Source organism: Labeo rohita, chromosome 21 (assembly GCF_022985175.1).
Source record: "Labeo rohita strain BAU-BD-2019 chromosome 21, IGBB_LRoh.1.0, whole genome shotgun sequence".
Classification (NCBI taxonomy): Eukaryota; Metazoa; Chordata; class Actinopteri; order Cypriniformes; family Cyprinidae; genus Labeo; species Labeo rohita.
The window spans coordinates 26,374,358-26,396,039 of NC_066889.1; the positions used below are offsets into that span (position 1 = coordinate 26,374,358).

Below are 21,682 nucleotides of genomic sequence, written 5' to 3' on the forward strand. Positions count from 1 at the left end.
TTCTCTTGCAATTATATTGTTGGGAAATTAACGTTATACTGTTTATGAAATGCGGGCATCAGGGAGCTGCTATTCATGTGATGGGCATTAAAATCGCGTTTGAATGCGCCTCTGGTTTTCACTTTCACTTTCCAAAATTCCTGATTCGCACGTACTTTGTTTATACTACAGAGCTGCAGTATTTACCACACATTTTACAAGGTTAGATATTTGTCAGGATCTGCAAATCATTTGCCATCATCTTATTAGTCATCTCTCCTTACTCTGTTTCTGAGGTAAGTGAAATTTTATTTACTGTAATGTTACAGGCTACGGCTAGCAAGCAGCTAACTACGTCCCTTTAGTGGCTCAGTAGAACGCGTTGTTCGTTTTCCGTGGCTTTCCAAATATGGATTCACAATTCGGGAACATCCCTACTTTTTAAGTGTATGCTCTGTAGTACCAGAGTAAACATGTTTTCTGATGAGATGCCTATATAGAAGGTTTACACCATAATTTGGTCGGTTACCCGGATGCGTGGTCATACTGTTGTAAACAATAGCATGAACTGGACGATTGATGTACTACTGAATACCTTGTTCTGCAAATTTATGCTGTTGAAACTATGTGGAAAACGTGTGGAATCTGCTAAATCATATAGAGAATGACTTAGTAAGGAGGAAAAGGCACAGTATTTTGACAAACTAAAGGTAATAGGTGGTAAAGATACATACGAGCAGTATTAATTAATATATTAGCCTAATATTTTACCTACCTGACTGAAAATTATAAGAACAAACACGAATGTTGTCAAGATTTGTGCCCTGGAAATCCACGTTCAGTTTGGCCAACCACAAAACGCCTTTTGTTCCTCTGTTTTTTTGCACTCTTGTCCTTGATGTGTTATAACTTTTGTCAGTCTATAGTACTCCAAATGTTTTTCCCGATCCAACAGATTAGTACAGCCCAAAACATGACAATAATTTATTACTTTCAGCAGCAATAAACTGCAAAGTATGCAAGTTTCGTTAGGTTCAGTGGCATTGTTTACGTTCAGTGCTGCCATTATAGCTGATTGAAGATGCGTTGTGAAAACTATATTTGTGAAACATTTTTTAAGAATAAAATTCGTCTTAACTTAATTTTATTCGTATTTTTTTAAAGAAAAAAACGAAAGAATATTTTGTAGTTGATTGATAAATAGATAATAGTTCTTTTCTTTTTCTTAAGATTGGAATTACAGTTCTTGAAATATATGTTCTTTAAAAACATAGTAAAAAAGACTTCTTAAAGTTAGGACAACTTCCAACTTGACTTAAAGGGTTCCTATATGCTTTTTCACTTTTTTTTTATTTTAGTCAGTGTGTGGTGTGTATCTTTGGGCATAAAAAAGATCTACAAAGTTACAATCTCAAAGTCCACTCCAAAAGGAAGATTCATTTTTAAAAAATCCCTTTTCAAGAACTACAACGAACGGCTCCTTTACAGAGTTTGTTTTGATATCACAACGTGGCCAATTAGAATATCATTAAAATAAATCCCACCTACGGAAATTCGAATGGTTGGGGGGTGCGTAGGGACGAGACGGGGGATTAGCCTAACTTTAGTGATGCAGCACGGAGAGCAGCTTCTGAGGCGCCTCAATGAGCCACAGCGCGCTGGGTATAAACAAAAGCATTGATTATTGTGGCCGTGTCAGAGCTGCAGTGCACTGCTGGTATAAACATAAGCATTGACTAAAGTGTCTGTAACCTACTCCGGTGGCCGCATCGGATCCGTAACACGCCGCAGACGTGTGTAGTGTGTGGTAAGAGATTTATTCATCCTACAGTGTAGATAGCTTCACTTATAACGCGCAAAATGTGTTTTTTAAAATGCATAAACTTGCACTAGACAAGGCAAGGCTAATCAGTGATGATGTTCTTTGATAATGTTAATGTTTGGCTGCTTTTAGCCTTATGCTGGAGCTGGTTTTGGGCAATGAAACTAAATATGTAAATAATTAAATAAATTAGCACGATAATATCATGTTTTGGCGATCTGGCAGGCTGATGATAGGACCCAACACTACTGTAGCATATTATGTTACTCACCCTCCATGCAACCTAAGTGTATATGACTTTCTTTCAGATGAATGCAATCAGAGTTATATTAAAAATCCTGGCACTCCCAAACATAGAAGAATGTTTCTCTTTATCAGTCTAAAACAAGTCCAATAAAGTGCACCCATCCATAATAAAAAAAACAAATCAAGACTTTGTAAAAGAACACAATAGGACCCCTTTAAATCATCAAAGATAAAGCCTGAAGTAATTTTAGTCATAAGAAAAGAATATTAAGGAAATATTTGAGAACTTCTGAAGACTCTATTTAGACTTTTCTTAAGATTTTTCTCAAGAAGATTTTGTCCCAGAAAGTTTGACTCGTCGAAATGCAGCAGAAATCATCCACAACCCTAACCGTGACAGCAAGTTTTTTGCGCTGACAAACACCACCCACATTTCCACTAGAATCTAGTTGTATTTATGATTTAGCGGATGATAAATATTACAGCGTACACCGCTGGAGCCGTCAGTCACCGATCCGTCCGGTGGGCAGGAGCTAGTGCGCCTTAGTTTGCTCATGATTGGCCTCCAGAGCTGTCAATCATCGACAGACATTACACAGTCTAAGCGTAGTGCACTTGACCTTGGTGATTAGGAGAGGCTGTATCTGCCTCGGGGGAGTTTAACACATCTGACGAGATCTTAATGAGGCCGTTCACCTTGTCAGGAGCCCTGTAATGCGAACCTTGACAGCACTGGGAAAACACTCAGGCATACACAGTCAGTGAGATCCGTTATTTATGGATGAAAAAAGGCCAGTCACTGACGGCTGCATGCCGACACCCACGTCCTGATGTCATGTGGCCCTCATGCATATTCGTAATGATCCGGAATGTTCCACATCTATTTTTTGCCCAACTTTCACTGTCAGCCCCTCATCAAGCTAGACGGATGCAGGCCAAGACATCTGTGAGAAATGTTGCATCTCCTCATGCATGTTTCTCAACACTATAAGCCTATTGCATCAGGTATGAAAATGCAAAAGAAACGCAATTAAGTTTAGGATGAAATCTGGGATCGGGTTTTATATTCTGGAATTGGGAATCTTCTTTATCTCTCTCATTTTCAATTGTCAATCTTGTCCTACATACCACACTCTCTTTCTTTTTTCTCGCTCTATTTTTAGCTGTTCCCGTCTCCATGTTACTCCCAATTTTTCCACCCCATCTTTCAGCGTAGAGTTTCCTCTTCATATTCATTTTCTTTTCAATTTCCTTTCTCTGCCATCTTTCTTCCCTTCCTGCCTTTCCAAATAGAAACCAAATGTGAAACCTACTTTACATTATTAATTAATGCATTAAATTGGCATTTGTAATGTTATAAAAATTTCTGTTTCAGCATAAATGCTATTCTTTTGATGCTATTTCTATAAATGATATTTCACAGTTTTACTGATTTTACTGTGTTTTTGTCGCAATAAATCAGCGTAATATTTAAGGAATATATTGTTTTATTTAGCTTGCATATTTGCAACAAACAGCACAGGTCATCATGTCTCCCGCAGTCACTAGTGAGTTTCTGGGTCACAAAAATAGCCAGTTTTATCCCAATTCAATCATATTTCTGTTTTGGTGCCACAAATGTGTCAGCACATGGCGTTCTGTGGTTATGGCAATAACAAATAAAAACGCTTGGCTTGCTGCTTTACTGCTGATGGTGAATTTTCATCTGTCCAGTAACTTTATTTTATTTGCTCGCCAAAGCCAATTTTTGCTTGCATTTGGTGCTTGTTGAGTCATTTTAGGAGCAAAAATGTAAGTTTCACACATAACCCTTTCACTGATGTTTTGTTAATGTTCAACCATTAAAAAGTTTGAAACAACAGTTCATTTTTATTTGTGCATCACAAATAAACAACATGATGAGCATGGCTGTTTATCTGCGGCAAATCACATTCATAATCAGAGTTGATTGTCTGCAAATCAACAAACCCATGTCTGCACTATTTGTGTAACTTTCCAAAATGTAACTTCGGTTTACAGGATTATGCAAAGCGTCTTCAGAACCTGAACAAAAACCAATGATTGCTCTTCGTTCTGTTAGGAACTGATTTGCAGTGTCTAATTTGCCTCTTTATAACATCAATATGCTCTGCTGTAGAATCGCACAATTGCAAATTTGCCATGTCTTGTAAAAAATTCTCACATTTTCTTCATTTCACTGGTGTGAACTTGCTGTGGAGAGTCTTGAGATATTAAATACGCTTGTTTAAAGCAGTGAACGCTGTAATGTTCTGAGTGGCTCTGAACTCTGGTACACCTTTACAATTGTTCATTCGTGTTGGACAGAGGCTGGGATTGCCCTTGGTCACAAGCTGGAAATGTCTCAGCTGTAATTTACTTGATGTTTGTGTTCAATAGTCATTAAAGAAACTAATTGGGAGATCTCCAGCGAGTATGGATTGAAGATTGAGTCCGATTGCGTCTCTATTACACAGAACGAGCGGAAGGGAGGAGCTGGGAAAGCCAAGTATGTGATTAGTTTCCAGATGAAAATGGAGGAGGTGATTCATTTTTACTTCCTTTTGATCTATAACACGCTTCAATCTCCTACAGGAAAGAAAAAGATCAGAAATGAGAGCTTTCTGTCATAGACTGCATTAGAAATTAAATTGAGAGCAAAATGAGACTTTTGGAGACAAAGGGAGCAAAGGATCTTAATCATGACTCAAACTCGGCAATTAAAATCAAAGATTTCCGTACTTGATTGTATGCGTTTAATGACATTCTCCAAGATCGAATGATCTGCCCCATATTCATAGGTCTTTACTCTCATTTTATGGTAACATATATGTGCTTGTTTTTCCTCTTTCCCGAGTCAAAACTAATACCTAAATGAAACTTCATTAAGTCTCCTGAGCTAAAAGTGCAACAAACTGTTTCTCTGGGTTGGACTCACAAAAACCCATATAACTCATTGTGTGTGTGTGTGTAAGAAAGAGTGTGTGTGAGATACACTCCTCTACATGCAGTATTGATGCTCAGGGTGTATGTAGGTCACTGATGGCTTCCCAGTTATGGAGACAGAATAAGATTGTGAAGAAATAAAACACCAGAATGTAAAAAAAAGAGAAAACCTTAAAGGAATATTTCAGCCAAAAATGAAAATTATGGCATTTTACTCTCCTTCATGTATATCCAAACCCATCTGTCCAATACAAAAGATATTATTCTACCTTATTTTGCCAAAGTACACCATTCTGTCAATGCGAAAGAGGTGTCATTCATTATTATGAAAGTGAACCATGAGTCTACTACAAATAAAACCAAAAAACTATAGTTAAACCATAGTAACCACAAATTAACCATGGTTTTGCTACACTAACCATAGTTAAACCATGACTTAAACTGTCAGCCCCATTTTTGAACACAGACGTGAAGGTGCACTATCCAAACTTAAATTGTTATAATTCATGAACGAATATGCTTTGTAATATGATTTTGAAGTCCCATTTCAATGGTAATGTAATGTCCAATTTCTGATGGTTTCTAAAACGTGATAGAGAAAAAGGCAGCGAAATGAGTTTTTGTGACAAAGGTCAGAACTCCTATTCTGATGAGGTAAACTCTTGTCATAAATTAATCTATTACTGTTCCCACACAATTTGTAACAAAGAACAGCTTTTCAATGATTTATATATAGTTTGTCATGGTTATATTATGATTTATTTGTAATACACCCTGGTGAAAAAAACAGCATATGTTGGTAGGTATGTTTTGATGCTGGTTTATGCTGGTCCTTGACCAGCAACATGACCAGATAAAATCAGCATAAACCAGCATCAAAACATACCTACCAGCATATGCTAGGTTTTTTTACCAGGGTAGTGAAGTAAACTTTGGGACGGGTGTCAGTTAAAAGGTTAAATGGTAATCAATACACCAAAAAAACAACACAACACTTTTACTATAATAAAACCATGGCTTTTGTACGGGATAGCCACTATAGGTATAGTAAACTGTAAAACCATTTGTCCTACAGACCAATGTGCTTATAATTAAGACAATGCATTAAAAATAATATGATCAGAAATACAGTTTGCAATATAAAGCAGCATAAGAAGCGGTTTTACGCCACCAAGCCTTTCCTGGCTGGAAATGTTCGGCTGTAACTTTCCAATGCCATTGTTGTGATTTGAATGAGCATCATTAATGATAAACCTGTCGTGACACATCGTTATTTTAATTTTTGGATGAACTATTTCTTTTTGTCTGCGGGGAGGACAGATTGTAAACACCCTTAGGCATTACGCTGGTTTGGTTTAAGGGGAACATGTGTTGGTGCTGTGGATGTGTGCGTGTTTGATGGTGGAGAGTAAAAACACTGTGCTCAGGGGGTTTTCGAATCCGTCTTCACTCATCTCTTAATTACACCCTCACAGAGCCTTGCTGACGGGTTGCCAGATTGTTTAGCGTTTGGGCCTGAGAGGGTCTGTGTGAATGAGTCGCCATGTTGAGATGTCAGAACGTGTCTGGAGGGATTCTCAGGTACAGGGAGCCAAGTGATATAAGGACAAAACACTGCTGCACTGTGTGTGTGTGTGTGTGTGTGTGTGTGTGTGTGTGAGGTAGGTCAGGTTTTGTATTCATTCTGGGGACCAAATGTTCCCAAACAAGGTAGTAAAACCTGAAATAACCCACCTTGTGGAAAACAGCCATGAGGAAGTGTCCATAAGGAAAACAGCATCACAAACATATTAAACTGTGCTAATTAAAATCTAAAAATGCAGAAAGGTTTGTGTGAGCATTAGAAAATGTCATTAATGGGATAGCTGTTCCAGAAATTAAAATTCTGTCATCATTTGTACACCTTGATGTGATTCTAGTGGTTTGGTTATCAACATTTTTTAAAGATTTTCACATTTTCTTTTGTGTTTCACAGAAGAATGAACACCATACGGTTGTGGAACGACATGATGGTGAGTAAATAATAATAACAAATAACATAAATTTTATTTTTGAGTAATCTGAGTTTATCCTGTCTCTTCTGCTACTGCTGAAGCTTAATGTCTTGCTTCTATAGTAGAAAAGATTATTTAGTGTTTCTTTTTTTTTTTTTTTTTTTTTAAATCAGATATAAATTAATATAATATATAGTATATTATTAAAATGTATTAATTAACTAAAATGATAAATTCTATATGTTATATATTACATATATATGTAAATAATATATATTATATGTAATCAATCAAATATAATTTATATAAATGTTAAATATATTCCTTAACTAATAAATGCAAACAAAACATAATTTACTATTAAATATAATTTGCTATTACTATGACATAAATGATTTTGAAGTACTTAAAATTACATTACATAAATGATATTAATATTGTTGTTAATTTAAAAATGAATTAACATTATTAATTATTATGTAATTTATTTAAAAAAATGTCTCATTTAAAAAATCAATACAAACTTTGTGTGTATATAATATTAATTATATATGATAAAAATTATATAAAATATCTTAATTTAAATATTATACTATTAAAAGTAATATTTAGTAAAAATATATATATTTTATAATATATATACGATGTGTGTGTTTATATGTATATATATATATATATATATATATTACAAAATTATATATAATTACAAAATATTAATTTATATATATATATATATATATTTTATTATTATTTATATAATTTACTATTAAGTATGACATAAATAATTTTAAAGTACATAAAATTGTTATATTATACTAGAACTACCATGCAAGGTTATTGCACAATAAATCAGACAATTGTTGTGATTCTTATTAACCAACTTATGCTTTTGAAATCACGTACCTCAAAATGATGAGTATGTTAAAATAGTGTTAAACACAGACCTTTTTCAGACCTTTTAATCACAGACTTTTTTCACTACCACCGCTTGCAATTTCTGAGGAAACACGTGGCTTAAAATTGTCACAGTATAATTATCTTCTGGTTTTAGCACTATTGTTATAAAAGTAATGTCATTATGCAAAAAAATCGTTATGATCCGAAAAATGGGCTTTATTTTCCTCTTTTTATACTATTTAATCCTCTCCGCTCCATGTGAGACGTAATTCTCTTTTAATACTGAATATTATTACTTTTTTCTTTTAGATGTGAGTGATTTTAAGACAAAGTGTGAAACGAGCAGCTCTCTCATTTGCAGCGTAGCCGTCTTTGTTGATTAATAACGCACATGTACCAGTTTTGTCTTGCAGACGGGTGTGCGCGTGTGTTCAATAATTGATGCTGAACAAAATGAGCAAATGGTTTGTCGAAGTCTGTGTGTGAATGTGTCGTTGTGTGTTCGTGTCTGCGGCGCTTTCGATTACTACGATTTCTTCAGCTGTTGCCATGGGCAACACACATCGGACAAATGCAGTGAGGGTTCACACTCGACCCCATTCCACCACACACACACACGCACGTTCCCCCGGGAATGTACTGGAAATTAAATTTTCAGTGTTTTATTGTCAGTATGTGCAATAAACAAAGAGTCAGACAGAGGAAAGAGGCATAAAAAACCTGAACCGAAATGACAGGACAATATAAACACTGCAGATTCAGGCACTGTGTGTGTGTGTGTGTTCTGCGCTCTTATTGGTGGAAGTGATTTTGTAAAGATTTTCTCTTTGTCTTTGGGGACCCAAATGTCTTCTGTTTTCTGTCTCTATAAATAAAAGTCCTGTGGGCTGCAGTGAAAAACAGGCCTGCTGAAGGAAATAATACATTTAAAACTATCAATCAATGACTGTTTATGTGGACATAGTGACCTCCATCTCTCTGCCTACCTGTGGGACGAGTACAGAGATAAACAGTGATAAACTACCTCTCTTCCGGTCCTTAGTGAGTTCCCCAACTAGACAACAATTTAGGGCATCATAGGCGCAAAAGCCGTTCCAGGTGAGTATTAAATGATAAATACAATGATCTCGGATGTATGTTTAGAGATGGCAATTCCAGAATGCAACAAGCTAAAATAAATGGCTATGTATTCTTATGCTCATTACTGTCATGCATCATAAGGTGAATGATGACTGGAGTCTCATGTAAGTGCATGTCATTTTAAACATTTTTCATTTGTTTCCAGTAACATTAAAGTATTTCACATAATTATTGCTGTAAAAAATCGCCTTGTTTAAGAGATGTGCCTAATGAGCTGTCGTGCCGTTGTAAAATGTCCTTGTTGGTTTATATTCTCATTGGCGCTGAAGAAGTGTGTTTTGTGTCAAATGAAGTGTGGGGCAGTTAATCTCTTACCCATGATGCATTCATCCTGCTTTATATTGATTTGTTTTGGACAGTCAAAAGCTCACACACACACACACACGTTCACACCAACACGCTGATTGAGCAATGGCTGAGATCGATTTGAGTTCATTCATCCAGTCTGGAAGGAAACAGATCAATACAGCACAGGACATATTACACACACACGCACACACTCAACCTCATATCCCTAACCAATTCCCTTCAACATGAACTAAGAGTTTAGTTCTTTAAGTAACGTCTGCTACCGCTGCTACTACTTCTGTAAAATCAAATTGATACAGAAAATTTTACAAAATGTGTACATTCTTACCATAGTTCTGAAAGTTTCTTACTGTTCAAAGTTTACCCTAATTTATTTAAAGAGATAATTTTAATTTAGAGAACATGCATTATTATTATTATTAGTAGTAGTAGTAGTATTAGTATTAGTATTAATAATAATAATAATATTCAAATTATCCATATTCATTTAAATATGAACTTGCATTATGAATATTTCAATAATTAATTTATTACATTAATTATTATTTTTATTATTATTATTCAAATGAGATTCCATATTCATGAATCCAAAAAAATGCATGATGCTACTGGGGTGTAAAGTCTTTAAATCGGTGCTCTTTGGTCACGGGAATCTTTACATATCTTCAAAAAAACTCATCAAACCAAGGCACTCGAAAATCTTCTTAGTAGAAAATTTTTTTTCTACTAAGAAGATTTTCGAGTGCCTTGGTTTGATGAGTTCTTTTGGAGAATCCATATTCATTTAGAGAAATATTTTAATGTGGAGAATATGAACATGCATTATGAATAATAATAATAAAAAAATACAAATTTTTAAAAACATTTTTAAATTATTTTATTATTATTATTTTATTTTCGTATCTTCATATTTTATTTTCATTTAATGAGTACATTTAAATTTGGAATAATTCCTTAATATTTAAATAAAACATCCATTGTATTATTATTATTATTATTATTATTATTAATAATAAATATTATTAGACCACAACAATAAACCCACAATAGCAATATTCTTCTTCTTCTTCTTCTTCTTCTTCTTATTGTTATTATTATTATTATTATTATTATTATTCAGATTATCCGTATTCATTTAAATAGTATATTTACATTTAGAAAAATCATGAATATTTGAATAAAACGTGCATTATGATGATGATTATTATTAATAATAATAATAATAATAAATATTATAAAACCACAATAGCATTATTATTCTTAGTTTATTATTATTATTATTATTATTATTAAAACTAGATCCCATATTCATTTAGCGAGAATATTTTAATTTGGAGAATATGAATATGCATTATGAATATTAGAAAAAATAAAATATTATAATGTTACAATAATAAAACCACATTATTATTATTATTATTATTATTATTATCATTATTATTATTATTAATGTTATTTAAATTACCCATATTCATTTAAAGGGTATACTTAAATATGAACATGCATTATGAATATTTGAATAAAACATCCATTATGTATTTTATTATTTGGAAAATATTAACATTTGTTATGAATATTAACTATTATTATTATTATTATTATTATTATTATTATTCAAAGAAGATCCTGTGTTCATTTAGAAAGTATATTTTTATTTAGAAAATACGAACATGCATTATGAATATTATTATTATTATTATTATTCATATATCATCATATTATCCAAAATATATTTAATATCTAGAATACGAATATGGGACATATGAATAAATAAATAAATAAATAAGCATGTTATGGTTTTATTGTAGTCTAAGATTAAAAATCTGCATATGGTTTATCGGATGCTTGCAGTCATTTGGGATTGGTCAGTTCAATTTCAGTATCAGGGAACCTCAACTTTAAATGAATTTGTTCATACTAATGTAACTGTATGGATTACTAAAGGTTTCAGTGTAAAACGTCTGAAGGGTTTAGCTACATTTGAGCTTGTTTCAAATCAGTCTGCAACGCTACATATTTCTATCATTCAGATGCTGCTGGTAAGATTGTGTGAATGAGAATATTTATTCAGCCTGTTTCCTCTGGATTCCTTTGGGATTCACCTCCGTCAACACATCAGCGTGACACTATCACACTCGCACACAAATGCCCTTAAGAGCTCATAGTGAACCTGTGACCGTGTGAAATTATTCAAATGTTTTTGACCAAACATGAGCAGTGTCGAACACAAACAGTCTAATGAGGCCTGTATAAGAACAGCTGGTGAGCACAGCCAACCTACACACATACACACTCACACACACACAGACCCTCTAATGAGTCCCGTCTCAGAACTGTCACCCTGAACTCTGAAACACCAGCTGAGGAATCGCAGCAGACGGGAATGAACCATTTTTAACTCGGGATCATTCCTCTGTTCCTTTTCTCTTTTGTTGAAAAAAGAAATAGTGTTTCTTTCAGTCTGGAGTTCAGTCACATTTTCAGGGCTCATGTAAGCTTTATTAAGGTAAATGTAAGAGTTGTATAGCAACACTTCAAAAACTGAAACTTCCAACCAATCTCCATTACTTTTTAATTCATTTTACAAAAGAAACAGGCTTGTTTAGCCATAATTCCAGAGCTAAGCATTGCTTTTAGATTTGAAAGAGAGTGAGAGAAGATGCAAAATATTTAATATTTAAAAACTGGTTTATTATACATGCAGACTACTCGAACATTTTTCAAATGTGGCCATTTTGAATTGAAAATATGGGATCATTTACATGATCCATGTAATTCCTGACTAAATGTGATGCAATACAAAAACTTTTGCTATTTTTCACACGTTAGGCATACAAATAAGTGTGCATGTGTGCATATTTTAAAATATTATTGTCAAACAGCTCAAAATGATTACTTACCAACTAGAATTACACATAGAATTTCCTTCAGTATTCTATTTCTTTATGCTATATTTTAAAAACGTCCTCGTCAGTGTTCAAAGTTTAAAGTTTAGATTAAGGAGTGTATGGTTAAGGTTAGGGATGTGCGATATGGACAATTTATTTATTTATTTTTTTTTATATTTATTGGGATTTTTTTCGGTAACAATAATTAAACATTAAAATGTGTTTGTGTGCTGGTACCTTGGCTGGTTAAGACCTGTTATTGAAAAATAAATGACTCTAAAACAGCCAGTAGGTGGTGGCAAGTCCATGTCTTAATGAGCGATTCATTGAATCATATATTCAAACGATTTGTTCAAAACAGCTGATTCATTTAGAAACGAAGCAAGTGGCTGCCTTTGCGAATGGATCAGTGAGTCATTGACTAAAATGATTTGTTCAAAAACAGATTCATTCAGGAATGAAACACTGCAGTGTTGCCCTGAGATGCACAAAAGTTCTGATTTGGCTTTGATTTGGAACTGTTTTCATTGGCAAAACAGAAAAAAAGACAATACTGTGTCTAAAAATTTATAAAAGAAGTCAATAGGAGCTTCTTGTATAAAATGAATATCACATTTGCTAGCACGCCCACACGCTAATATTTGTGGCTGTGCTCACACTCTAATATTTATCGGCTGTTGATTATGTGATATCAGGCTACTTAACTATATAAATATATAAAACAAAAACCCATACATGGATGCTTTTTTGCTTTTATAACTGCATTAATAGGTTTCATCACACAATTAATGCTTTTGGACTCTCAAGACATGTTGTTGTTTGTTTTTTGCAAAGTGAGTGACTCAAAAATGTTAGCTCACATATTGTTAAAACAACATTTATGATATTATTGCAGACGATGAATATCAAACACCCCTAGTTAGGGTTAGCATTGGGTAGGAACATATTATGTGACAGTGTAAATACATGTAAAAGTGTGGTTAAGTTAAAGGTCGGGGTTTAGGGTCAGAGTTAAAATAACACAGCTGACACTCATCTTCAGTACAATCTTAGATCTGTTTCCCTGATCTTTTCCATCAAAATACAAACCAGAAATAGCTGTTATATATCATCACATCACATATGTTGTTTGTACCAAAAAACAGCAAACAAAGCTCAAGACTGAAAGAAGGAGAAAAGCGCCACGGGCAAGACTGTTTTGCTTTTAAACTTTTCTGTCGTGAGCTCCTTCAGCCAAGACTATTTTCAACAGCACCTTTTTATCGTTTCGCAGGCTCATATGACTGATAAAACAGGGAGGAGTGACAAAGAAAGCGAAGAGGCACAAAGAAAACTTGAGAAATGACTGAGAGAACGACACTCTGAAGGTAAGAAATATATCTGACGATAGAGACGCGCTGAGATTGTGTTGATAAGGTGATGGAGGGATTGTTTTTGGAAGAGTGCGGGTGGAATGGTGTGATTGGAAGGGAAATGCTGTGGAGTGTTGATCATGACTGTCAGGATTCTGTGTGTGTGTGTGTGTGTGTGACTCGTGCTCATTAGTATAGGGGTTTAAGTTTAAACCTGTCAGTACAGGGTGACGGCAAACTCACCCACCCGCCCACAATCTCACTGTCAGTTTAACGAAAAAGAATGAAAGTATTCATGACAAGAAAAAGATAAAAATAGGGAAAGATATAGAGAGATACCAAATAAAAAGTAAGTAGGTAGGTATCATGCACGTACATTAACTAACACTACCTGGGTTATGATGTAATTCTAATGTAAATTTATAGTATGTGTTTGTGTGTGTGTGTGTGTGTGTATATATATATATATATATATATATATAGTCTATATGATATATTAGTACACACACACACACATTTTTGTTATATTTTATTATTTCATGTATAATGTTTAATTCATATATATATATATATATATATATATATATATATAATATTTATTATTATTATTATTATTATTGATAATAATAATAACAATAATGTTATTTAATAATATTCATTTACATATAATAGTATTTTAAATGTAGCATTAAATAATATATTAAATAGTACTGTATATTAAATATTTTATGTATATAATGTACATTTTAGATTTTATGTAAAATATATACATTGTTAATACAGAACTGGTGCAAACTGCTGTCCCACAACCCAAAAACACATTTTAAAAGCATTTTATTTAGCAAAGTATTCAAATCTTAGATGTTTATTAAGATCCTTCTATTATCTGTTGAAACGCACAATAATATTTAAAATATTAGTAAGCTTAATCTATATAAAATCATCATTTATTGGGTAATTTCAGTTGGGAGGTGACTGTCCAGAACCATAACCCCTAAATTTCAATTAATGAAAATGATATTAAAATAATTTTTATATATATATTTTTTTTCCATTCTAGTTTTTAAAAGTATTTGTTTAAAAAATAATAATAATAATAAATAAATAAATAAATAAATAGGGGGAAAAATATATATATATATAGGAAATATTCCTGTGTCCTCCTCTCTCCGAGCTACAAGTTATGAGTAGATGGGTATCATCATTTTGAGTTAAATGTGTTAAAAAGTTTGAAAAATCTGTGTGTAACTTTAAGGAATGTCACTACTAAACACCTTCTTTGTGCTGTTAAGCAGAAATTCATTGTTTCGATAGTGACAAAAGGGAATACATAATCCTCATATTTGGGGTAAATAAACAAAATTTTAGTGGTTAATGCATTTTTTTTTTTTTTTGTATTTTAGTAGGTTTAAGTACTGTTTTAGTATGCAAGTTAAAATTCTGTAATGTGATGTGGTTGCTACCAAAGCATTACCAAAAATGTGCTGTCACTCCCATAACATGGGATGTTTTGTCAAAAAAAAAAAAAAATACTGTATTATCAAGATGTTATGATAGTTTTTGGTTCAATGTATATTCAAACTAATTAATCCTTAACTTTGAAATCAGTATGATCAACTTTTTGCCTTTAACAAGGAAAAATTGGATTCAAGATACAACAAATCTCATAAATTACACTTGAAATATTGTTAAAAATGTAATTCCTATGGATTTACCTCTGAAAAAAAAATCTTAATAGATCAAAACAACCCTTCTAATTAAATTATTATTACTGTAAATTATTATGCTGTACAGTAGTGACAAATTTGGGGAGAGGACAAATATCCCAAAACTTTCTGAAAATACAATATGAGAATTAACTGCACAATTACTAGAAACATGTGCCTTGGATATTATACAATTTGCATACATACAGTTTTCATTTTTTTCCAAGGTGTTTCCAGCTCTGACTTTGGATCAATTCTGTAGAATGGCCCATATATTTAAAAAACTAAATTAGTGTATATATGACCAGCATATCATATAGTTTAATTAAAATGTTACCGATTAATGCCATAGTTCAAATGAATCCTCTTGTAATGGTTTTGGACAGTTTTGTTTCTGTGTTGCAGTTGTTTCTTGCTTGTTCTTAGTTTGCTAGTTTCCTGATTCATGTATGATTTCTATTTTGATATGCCATGAATTTTTTAGGTCTCTTGTGTCTTCATTTGTAAGGTAGAGCTCTGGAGTTTTTTGACAAAAAAACAAGTGCAGTTTTTTTGACAGAAGACACAAAACAAGAAACTTAAAACTTGAAAGGTGACATGACTGAACTTGACTTGACAGGACTGTTAAAAGCTCATTAAAACATTCATTTAACACTCTGCAATATGTCATTTTGACATTAATGACACTGAGGTGAGAGAGCGAGCAGAGGTGAAGCTATGTTGACCTCATGGTACTGTACATGCATATCTCTTTTTTTCCACTTTCCTCTCTGTCCTTTGTAGTAAAGCTAGTGTGTCTCATTTCAGGAGCTCAGCTGCTATAAAGATCCATTTAATCCGTCTATCTGCTGCTGCGGCCTCTTTCTGTCCTCATTCACTCTCTCGTGCTGAAGTGGAAAACATGGTCAGCATCACCATCTGTGTGTGCTGAGGATCAGGTGGGCTGTTTGCTGCGATTAAACGTCTTCTAATCCTCCGGCTGCTCTTCTCAGAGCAAACAGAGAGAGAGAGAGAGAGAGAGAAGGAGGAAGAAGAAAAGTGCAGGAGGAAGAGTAGGTAGCTTTGTTGGAATAGTGATGTTTGTTTTGTAAACGAATAGTTGGTTAATGATTAATCGGTTGAGCGAATTTGCAAATCAAATTACGAATGAGTAGCCCAACAAAATAAACTTTATTTATTAGTGGAACATATTATCATGTATTTTGAAATATAAATATTTCTAATATAAGTTTAAAAGATTTTTTTAGCTTCCGTTATTAATTTGAAACATGTTACCAACAAGAGCTTAAGTTGTTTCTGTGAAGTTTGTGTGATTTTGCTTTTACACAACAGTTCAATGAACAAGTTAATTTTGAGTAATTTTACACATAATATTTTCAGTTTGTTTTTGTTTTTTTACATTCAAACAAAGCCACAGCTGAACTGTTGCAACACACAATAGTAGAGTTTTGTTTTAAAATGATTCTGTGGTTTTGAATGAATGAATGACTCAGTGATTCAGTCATAAAGACTCCGTTTCAGAATCAATTTCTAGCACTGCGTTCCTGAAAAGATTTGTGTTTTTGAATGAATCAGTTAAGTGAATCATTTAATGACTTGCTTATAATGGCAGTCACTTGTTCATTACTGAATGAATTAGTATTCTGTGAATTAATCAGTTGAGTGAGTGATTTAATGACTCACTCATAGAAACAGTCACTTGTTTCGTTCCTGAATAAATTCGTGTTTTTGAACAAATCAGTTGAGTGAATCATTTAATGACTCACTCCAGGGGTGCTCAACCCTGTTCCTGGTGATCTGCCTTCTTGCAGAGTTCAGCTCCAACGCTGATCAAACACACCTGAACCAACTAATTAGGATCTGAAGGAGCACTTGATAATTACAGACAGGTTTGTTTGATCAGGGTTGGAACTAAACTCTGCAGGAAGTTAGTTCTCCAGGAACAGGTTTGGACACCCCTGACTTACTCATACAGGTTGTCACTTGTTTCATTTCTGAATGTTTTAATGTTTTTAAACAAATCAGTTGAGTGAATCATTTAATGACTAACTCTTAGAGGCAGTCACTTGTTACATTTCCAAATGAGTTAGTGTTTTTGAACGAATCAGTTAAGTGAATCATTTAATGACTTACTTATAGAGGCAGTCACTTGTTTCATTTTTGAAAGAATTAGTGTTTGTGAAAAAATCAGTTGAGTGAATCATTTAATGACTTGCTTGTAATGGCAGTCACTTGTTTCATAACTGAATGGATTGGTGTTTTTGGATGAATCAGCTGAGTAAATCATTTAATGACCCCTTCATAAAGGCAGTCACTTGTTTCGTTCCTGAATGAATTGGTGTTTTTAAATTAATTGGTTGAGTGATTGATTTAATGACTGACTCACAGAGATGGTCACTTGTTTAATTCCTGAATGAATTAGTGTTTTTAATGAATCGGTTGAATGAGTAGGTCACTGACGATGTAATGCAAATGGAAAAAAAGTAATCATGATTTGGTTCAAATATTTTTTCCTATTTTTCAATATGTTTTAAAATGTAATTTTAAGATATAATATTTTTGTGTGAACTGCGAAATAGAATAAATAACAATATGTCTTTTTCATGTCTGTACTGAAAACCTTACTGACCCCAAATATCTGAATGCCAGATAATTTCATATATGCAGTATCAGATCTCAGGCTTTTTCCAGAATCAGTATGCCATGACTTTAACCAGCTTCTGTGACTGACTTGAATTTTTTTACTGTCAGCACTCACTCAAACCTCTTGCCCTGCCTCGTCAGGTTAATTCAGGTTTGTTCGGCTGTTTTTTTGCCTCGTTTCATAGCTGTGATCAAGACAAACTTCCGTTCGCCTCTTATCTTCTGATGATGCAATTTCTCCTTGACACAAAGAGCCATCAGTTTTCATCAAGAGATCTTTCACTCGGTGAGGAGCAATTGTTGCACGACATGACAGGAACAGGAGAAAGAAGAGGAGATGACACCTCATCTGCAGATGAATAATTAAAAAACAGATTGATCAAAGTGGGGCCAAACGCACCCTTTCATTCTCCTGTCATTAACGCCAGGTTTGACTTCTGTAATAATTCATCTTTTTGTTCTTTGTCTGCGTAACACGGACGCTGATATTCTTGCTCCAGGGCTCATCAGGATGTCATATTAGTATCCTTAAAAGTGGCTTGATCCTCTTGACATGCGGCCTCATCTGTCCCAGCGAGATCACATCCCTTCATCTCACGCTGTTTCCTGCCTTCACAGACTTTGACTTTGAAAGTTCAGAAATGCAGCATCAGGATTATCAGACCATCAGATTCATGATTGGTTCGATTGCTTTTCCGTTCTACTTCAGGAAGAGGAAGAATGTGATTCTGTGTGAAAGAAACAAAATGAGAGCATGTCCATATATAAAGCAATGGATATATGTGTGTGTGTGTGTGTGTGTGTGTGTGTGTTGGAGTTGGTTTTACTATTCTAAACTGGTATAAAATCCCACAAAATTTGCTAAAACTACTGTGCTTAATCTGTACTTTTTTCTATTTACTTGGCATGACTGGTGGCGTTATAGCACAAAAAGTTGTGTTGGAAACCAGTATAAACAGAGAGGAAGAGTATTATATTTTGTTATATGTGACCCTGGACCACAAAACCAATCATAAGTAGCATGGGTATATATTCGTAGCAATAGCCAACACAGTATGTGTCAAAATGATCAATTTTCCTTTTATGCCAAAAATCATTAGGATATTAATTGAACATCATGTTCCATGAAGATATTTTGTAAATTTCCTACCGTAAATATATCAAAACTTAAAGGAGAAGTTCACTTTCAGAACAAAACTGTGATGACCCGGATTACACAGAGTACGCATGCGCATCGCAGAGCTAGACAAGACGAGCTGTATATACTGTAAATCAGTGGCGGCTACTGGTCTGTCAAATAGGGGAAGCTCATTTTCGGCCTACATCATAAAATTGTCTATTTATTTATTCACAAGAATGTGCCTTATTGTCATAAGTAAGTCACAATGCAAACAATCGTAAAAAAAAAAAAAAAAAAAAAAAAAAAAAAGCTTTAGTTTTATTATGCAAAAGATGATGTATTTTTTCTTTTAGTCAGATGCTACTATATAGTATAAATATTTTGCAATTTAAATAAGGTTATTATGGAGATTTATTTATTTATAAAGTATTTTAATATAAATATAAGGTTTCATTATGTTATGTTAAAATTTTTCAAGATTACTATATATATATATATATATATATATATATATATATATATATTTATATTAATCTATATTAATTTATAGTCATCCTATAGTAATCTATATATATATATATATTGATTACTACATTAAATATTAACATGAATGAATGAATGAACGATCTAAAAAAAATATTAAACTCTGTAAAAGTGAAACAAGGAATGTGGTGTATAATTGTGTGAAATGTATGATGAAAATCAAGCAATTTCGCCAAGCAAATATAAAGAAATAGGTTGCAGCAGTTTTATTTCGACTGAACTTGAGAAATCCGCGATGGGACTGAGCGCGAATAGCTTCAGCGATTCCTTATAGTACAAAATCGCTGTCAGTCAAAAGGAGATGCAATCTTTCGACAGACCCTCCAATCATCACGCAGAAGCTCGGAGTCCAGGCCAGCCCACTCCTCATTTGCTCCTCATTCACCCCCAGAGACGCTGAGCGTCCGTGGGCGGGACATAATCGCAGCGTTTATCCAATGACCGTCTAGTTTCAAAGCACTGAAAAAAAACGTTCAAAGCAGCCGCATTGAAGTCAATGGACGCTGGGCTTCAACGGGGAAATGCACTGTGACGCTACGGGAATGTATGAGAAGAAAATCAAGTCAGCCGACCTGCTATATCTAACTGATTCTGAACGAACTCGTCTTTGAGATGAACGTTTTCTAACGCATTTTTAGTCAATAAAATGTTAATACAATAGTACATAATTTGACCATTAATTTTGTGACATTATAGGGGAAGCTGAGCTTCCCTTGCAGTCTTAAAGAAATCGCCACTGCTGTAAATGGTTTAGAAAATAACAGATCGTTTTACTAGATAAGACCCTTCTTCCTTGGCGGGGGTCATTTAAAGTCCTTTCAGCTGCATTTAAACTGCATTTTGGAAGTTCAGACTCACAGCCACCATAGAAGTCCACTATATGGAGAAAAATCCTGAGGTGTTTTCCTCAAGAAACATAATTTCTTTACGACTTAAGAAAGAAAGACATGAACATCTTGGATGACAAGGGGGTGATTAAATTATCTGTAAATTTTTGTTCTGGAAGTGAACTACTCATTTAATTTTTAATTAGTAATATGCATTGCTAAGAACTTCATTCGGACAACTTTAAAGATGATTTTCTTAATATTTAGAATTTTTTTTTTTTTTTTGCACCCTCACATTCCAGATTTTCAAATAGTTGTATCTCGGCCAAATATTGTCCTATCCTAACAAACCATACATCAGTGGAAAACTTATTTATTCAGCTCAACTCTCAATAAAAAAATACCTTTATGACTGGTTTTGTGGTCACATATTAGAAACGCCATTCAGAAAAATGCAGAAACTTTTTATTCTTTAAACACAACATGCTACTTTGCAACAATGCAAACAGAACAAAAATGCACTCACCTTGAACACACAGCCAAACACCGCTAGGGGTCAATTGGTTTTTGGAAATTCGTTCAAGGTTTTAATCAGTGATGGAGCCACTAGGTTAAGCAAACTTTTAAACTGACTGACAGACATCATGAAGTACTGAGGAAAATAGTCATAATACTTCAACTCTTGTATCAATCTCTGGAACACCCTGTGCTCTTCTCTTTTCTCAAGAATATGCTGTACCCAATAACATCATCTTATTCTTTTCCTTTCCTCATTTAATAAAACATCAAACCTGTCTTGCTGCTGCTGCTGCTGCTGGTAGAAATACATTTTCTTTCTTTATTTTTTGTGCTTCCTAAAGGAATACAAAATTCACTTTTACATGGTGTTTGCAAATAAATGTGTCTTAGCAGTGTGTGGACACAACCCTACAATGATTAAAAATTCATTCACTCCTATTTTTGAATCCCTAAAGAACCTAAACCGTCTCATATATCAAGCCATTTTGATTTTCTGAGCAGTATAATGTCATATTAATCAATCCCCTCCCACGACCGCTGACGGACTGTCCCGTTTTAGCATATTCCAGCCCCCCAACAATTTTACACTGTCAACATTTTCTCCACGCTCGAGCAGCTGTAACGACAACATATCTTAAGCAATGCAAGTGTTTTCTAGTTAAATGTAAAAGTGAACATAAGAGTCTTCATTTTCTCCTGACATCAGAGCCACTGAGGATGCAGTGGATTTGTTTTGTATTTAATGGTAACGCAC

The 21,682-nt window shown here is 33.7% G+C and overlaps 1 long non-coding RNA gene across 1 annotated transcript; it reads left to right on the top strand.

The window, feature by feature from the left end:
• Window positions 1-140: 140 nt before the first annotated feature.
• Window positions 141-16,346, top strand: LOC127152046 (uncharacterized). Its single transcript, XR_007825024.1, has 4 exons — window positions 141-275; window positions 6,966-7,002; window positions 13,492-13,585; window positions 16,084-16,346. It is a non-coding gene; the product is annotated as an uncharacterized LOC127152046 (long non-coding RNA).
• The last annotated feature ends 5,336 nt before the right edge of the window (window positions 16,347-21,682 follow it).